The sequence below is a fragment of the Lytechinus pictus genome, chromosome 15 (assembly GCF_037042905.1).
Source record: "Lytechinus pictus isolate F3 Inbred chromosome 15, Lp3.0, whole genome shotgun sequence".
NCBI classification, from domain to species: Eukaryota; Metazoa; Echinodermata; class Echinoidea; order Temnopleuroida; family Toxopneustidae; genus Lytechinus; species Lytechinus pictus.
In genome coordinates, this window is record NC_087259.1 from 10,390,656 (window position 1) to 10,396,433 (window position 5,778).

At 35.3% G+C, this 5,778-nt stretch overlaps 1 long non-coding RNA gene across 1 annotated transcript; it reads right to left on the minus strand.

The window, feature by feature from the left end:
* Nucleotides 1-314: 314 nt before the first annotated feature.
* On the minus strand, nt 315-1,840 carry LOC135156901 (uncharacterized). Its single transcript, XR_010295957.1, has 2 exons — nt 1,778-1,840; nt 315-840 (listed from the first exon to the last, which is right to left on the minus strand). It is a non-coding gene; the product is annotated as an uncharacterized LOC135156901 (long non-coding RNA).
* Between the last annotated feature and the right edge of the window lie 3,938 nt (nt 1,841-5,778).

The window sequence follows — 5,778 nt, forward strand, 5'->3', positions numbered from 1 at the left end:
TGGGGTGGACTTCTCCTTTACTCTTTGCTTGGAATAGGGAATGCACATTAATATTTATCCACGAACAAAATTGTCTAAACATATGCAAATCCGTAATTGGACACATGCTCACTTTCCTTTCATCCAGGCCACTCCCTCACATCCACCAGGTTTACAGTCTTATAACAAAAATGATGAATTAATTATAATACCATCACACCATAGCTCCATGATCACACAACATTCATACAGTGCTTCACAACAAATATTTCACTTCTGTTCATATATGCAATAATTACTGTGGAAAACAAAAACAAGGCGTAACCACATTCAAATACCGTTTAAAAGGACAAATATATTATACCTTCGAAAAAAAAAATTGTGAACATACATGGCACTTAACCTTCAGCACATTAGATAACATATAACAGAGTTGCTTGAGAACAAAATATGATTATGGGGCATTGCAAGAAACTTATGTTCAATTTCAATTGCAAATCAACTACATGTTTGTGTTTGATCAAAGGACTTACCCTTAATTTTGGAATGTGTGATTGAGTAGAAAGTTTCTTGCAATGCACTATATAGTAACATTAAAAATGTTCTTTGGTTTTGAATTGTGAATTTTTATTTTTGTCAAGCTGTATTCCTGTCCAAGTCAGTATTCTTAGTCCTCCCCAAAACTGTGCTCTAATTTTTTTGTTTCCAATATCGATAAAGATAAATTTTCTGTTGTATCAGTCCAAAATTTGCAAACGAAATAAGGGCTTTGTCGAAATCATAGTCTGACCATTATAGTACATGATGGACTCTCCCAGAATGAAGTAGCAAGCAGAGACCAGAGTCAGCAAGTATGCAGATCTGTGTGTAGAAGAGACAAAAAAAAGAGAGAAATAGTCTAAATTACTAAATAACCATTCAAAGTATGAATTATGTTACATGTACGTCAATTAAGAGACTAACTAAGTTAAGTCTAAGTACTGTCTGTGACAGCCACAATTTTTTTATTTGAACAAAATGGTTTATAAATACCGTAGTACCAGACTTTTTAGTTTGACTTTAAACTGTTTATAGTCTCTAGAGTAGACTGTCTGAGCTAATCATCATTTAATTCTTAACCGCAGCCTGGGCTGGGCTGGGGCAAAAATCATCATGGGGCTCAACTTCGACTAATTAAGAAAAAAGGTTAACAATTTTCAACATAAATCAAGAAATATCTCAATCTATAATAAAAACTTGATGGAATTCGGAAACCTGATAATCATTGAATAAAACTTTAGAAGGGATCTACTTATTAAGCTTCGTTTATATTAAGTCTTAATTAAAAAAAACAAGTCCACCGTCCACAGACACATATAATGCGAGCCATCTGCCATCATTACAGAAGTTTCAACGTATGGGACCAAAGGCGAAATTCTACCAACCCGCGACGAACGTAATTTTGGCGTTGTTTCGCGCCATCGTGGAGTGAACGAGAAGGTTACTTCCGGGTAAAACGTAAATTTCTCGATTTTTAGGGTATCATTTTCTCTAAAATAAAAATATAAGGTGAGTTTGCGTCAAGTTGGTTCTGACATATTTTGAACAGTGACTTTTCTTCTTTCTAAAAAATCCTGATCGAAACAATTTGGTTATGTAGCAAAGTCAGGAACCAAAAGTGAAATTCCGACTACAAAATCACAGTTAAAATATTACTAAAATAAGCATCAATTAAAGAGGTAAAAATGGTAGGTTGAAAATGTCGAAATATGGAAAATTATATACCAAACTGTAGATGAAGGTCTTGAGAATAACTTACCACAATTCGTTTCGACGTAAACTGAAGTTAGCGACCAGTACAGAGCTATAACTTCAGCCCCTCCAAATTCAGTGGGAAAATCAAGCCAAATTGATCGCACGTTTTCCTTCGGAGACCGCTAGAGGGCCGCTGAATAAATTTCCGTGAATATGCTCATTATCGCGCGAGCTGCGGTCTGACTGGGCTATTTTGAAATAAAATGATTAGCTCTACCGAGAAATAGTTTTTTTTAATTTATATCACAACGGCCAGATAAAATGCAATCATTATATTCTTATAGGTAAAAAAATCATTCAATGATTATTACGCATTTGCAATGTCGTAATGTTTGATGATACTCCAGTAAGGTTCACATTACTGACCCATTACCAAAGCTAAAGACAAAAATGGGTCATAATAAGTCGCTTCAAACGGATGCAAACTTTATGTAGATATTAAAGGGGAATTAAACCTTTGGAACAAGTGGGCTTGTGTGGAAGAAAAGTTAAAGAATAAGATCAAAGAGAATTTGAGAAAAATCAGTCAAAGAATGAGAAAGTTATGAGCATATGAATATTGCGATCACTAATGCTATGGAGATCCTCCTATTGGCAATGCGACAAAGATATGTGATGTCACATGTGGACAACTTTCCCTGTGATGGACTATAAAATGCCCCCAAAATATCTCTTTTTGCTCTTTCTTATGGTGAGACAAACTCTTTATCCATAATGTATTCTTTGAAAATCTATATTACATATGCCCTCCAAAAGAATACATGATCTACTGATAGAAGTAATAAAAAAGGCAGTGTAAGTGAAATATATATAAAAGCAATGGGAAGGTTGTTCACATGTGACATCACACATATTTGTCGCATTGCCAACCGGAGGATCTACATTACAATAATGATCTTAACTTCAAATGCTCATAACTTTCTTATTATTCATTCAATTTTTTTCAAACTTTTGTTGATCTGTTTCTTTGATTTTTCTGTTTTCACACATGCTATCTTGTTTCAAAGGTTTCATTTTCCTTTAAAGAAATAATATGATGTAAAAATAAAAACTCTCTAATCGTTAATTAAATAATGGTTTATCATTTGGTAAATATGAGCCAATCTACATTATTATAATATGATAGCAACATCAGGCCTAAAGAACAAAGGCCTCACGACTATTAATACCTGATATTAAAGAATTTTTTTAATGTGATTTTTTGTTCCTATGGTCTGAAAGGATATTACGGAATTAGGACGGTTGCTTGACCTTGCAAATATTCCTACTCGAAATTCAATAATTACTGTGTATATTGTCAAATGTAAATCAACTTCGCAACGATTTATCCAAATTTATTTAGTTGGCATCCACACACAGAAAAGTACATTATCCCTTTTTATCAAAGTGGCATTACTTCATTTCACGTATGGTACAGCCGCACCGACAAAAACGATTCCAGACCGATCAAAGCTATTACGTTATTTCGAATGGCATATCATCGATTGCTTTGGGTTGGTATCGTTTCGTGTGACTGTTTCATTGCTCATGCCGTGTGGGTCTATTATACAAATATAGCGTCATCAAAAAGACAAGTTTAAATTAACGATTCAATGCCAAGTTTGATGAATAGTCGCATAAAACTGAGAACAGATGATAAAACATAATTACGGGATTAATGCGTGTCTCTGTGAGCGAATCTTTTCGCCTGAAAAGCAGCTGTTCGTCTGAAAAGTAAATAGTGAGACATGTGAGAGGGATTGAGTTCATGTCTAATGCAGTGTAATCGAGTCTATAATCATGCTATCGCATGGGTTTGGCGTAGCTGGAGCAGCTGTTAGCGTTCACTATCCATTGTTGCATTAATTGAAGTGAGATACCCAGTCAGGATTAATGAGAGAGATCGCGGGATGATTGTTTTACAGATAATAAATTTATGGAGGAAGATGGCACTATGACTAAAATGGGCGTGATTAGTTGGTCTATTATGGTGTAGTATTCATGTAATTTATTGGCCGATTGCCATTGTATGATTACATTATACGTGAGAAAGAAATCAAATAAATATACCAAAAGAAATAACCCCCTTCAAAATGCCCTAACTTCAACGAAACGATTTTAAGCTAATTGATTTGGCAGAAACGCTGCTACATTCATTGGCGAACTTCTGGATGAAGACTTGTTTGATCCATTGAGACATGCATAAGTGAACACATATATGAAAGCAAAGATTTTCACTTTTTGAAAAGTCACAAGGGTCTTATAGGGGGATTTAAGAGACCGAATGTTCATGAATTTCATTTCCGGTAAATAAATAAGCGCTATCAATGTTAACCAATTATTGTTTGATCCCCTTAAACGTCCCCTGACACTTTTCACATTGGAACGCAGTTAAAAAAACAAAGAAGATTTTACAACTTTAAATTGCAAATATTGTTTAAAAACATACAAACTAAAATGCAATCCAGCTTGCCATTTGGGAAATTCATCATTTCTATAAACTGGTTTTAATAAAAGCAGAAAAAATAGAGAAAAATATTGGTGAAGTCAAATTCATCAAACAATAACAAAATTATGGATTTTTTTTTTGTCATTCTGTAGTGTGAGCGACGGGCAGCTCCTAAATGTGTCGTGTTATATGAATTACAAAAATGTCATATCTTTAAAAAAATATAAATAAAAATTATTTTAAGTTTGCGAGGAAAATATTATGAAACCATTTCATATCGTGAAGAAAATAATTTTATTCACCTCGTGAGGAAAATATAATCAAACCATTTCATACCCTTTCTACATGAAGAAAATAATAAGTTTATTCACCATTCCAAAAAAATGGAATTCATTAAATCTATATTTCATGGTCTATTACCTAACACTACTTAGTCTACATAGGATTAGACGGGCTGTGTATCACCCAAACTATCGTTTGACAAAGTGGAAACTACTAAGAAGACGAGGTGGTAATTAGACATTTTCATAATCAGGTCATTGGAATGGGAATTTACACAAAGTGCAGTGTAGACAAAACGGGAACTTGACCAGCTTGATAGGACACCGAATGGGTTTAAACCAATCATTTGGCCTTATACTATATAAAAAGTAGAGCAACTGCTTGTAAACCACGTGATTGATCAAAAGTGTTGTGTCCAAGGCCAGCTTGTCTGAGGCCAAGGCCGGACCAACCGACGACGTGGGGCCGATTGCACGAAAGGGTCTTTCCAAGGACCGTCTTTCGTGTCGCCCATCTTTTATGATGCGCTATAAGCGGGGTGTTTCTGAAATTTATGATAAACAAATAAAATTCGTAAGCTTGCTTTTAAATCAAATTTTATACGATTTCATGAGATATCACATCATTTTATAAACAAATATTTTGTTTATTTTAATGGACAAATAAAATATATTTCCAGATAATTTATTTGAAATGCGTTTCACATGGCGTATCATAAAAGATGGGCGACACGAAAGACGGTCCTTGGAAAGACCCTTTCGTGCAATCGGCCCAAGGACGAGGCCAAGGCCGATTGCCCGAGAGCAAGCACAAGGCCAAGGACGACCACCCGCGGACAAGGACGAAGCCAGGGCTAGAATGAACAAACGTGCAGCGCGCGTCAAGTTGTTGTTGTTGTTGTTACATTATATGTGTAGTGTTACCAAAGCAGGGTGGCGAACCTGGGGGTGGGGGGGGCACAGTACCCCCCCCCACACACACACACACATTTTCTGAAGCACTAAAACATAATAAAATCAATCAATGCTGCTCCGGGTATGTTTGGTGAAAATATATGTTTGCACACAATTCACCTTATGACCTTTAACATAAAGAACACAATAGAAAGATAAAAGAAAGTAAGAAAGAAGGGGGTACTCGACAGTCACACTGTGGACATCTACGGTGTGTTCACATGATCGACTATGTGAATATGTGATTCACACTGTTGAAATGCTCAATTTAATGTTGTGAGGGTGATATCACATTGAGTTCCACACTGTGAACACACTGCGAAACTGTTCTTTAAAGTATGG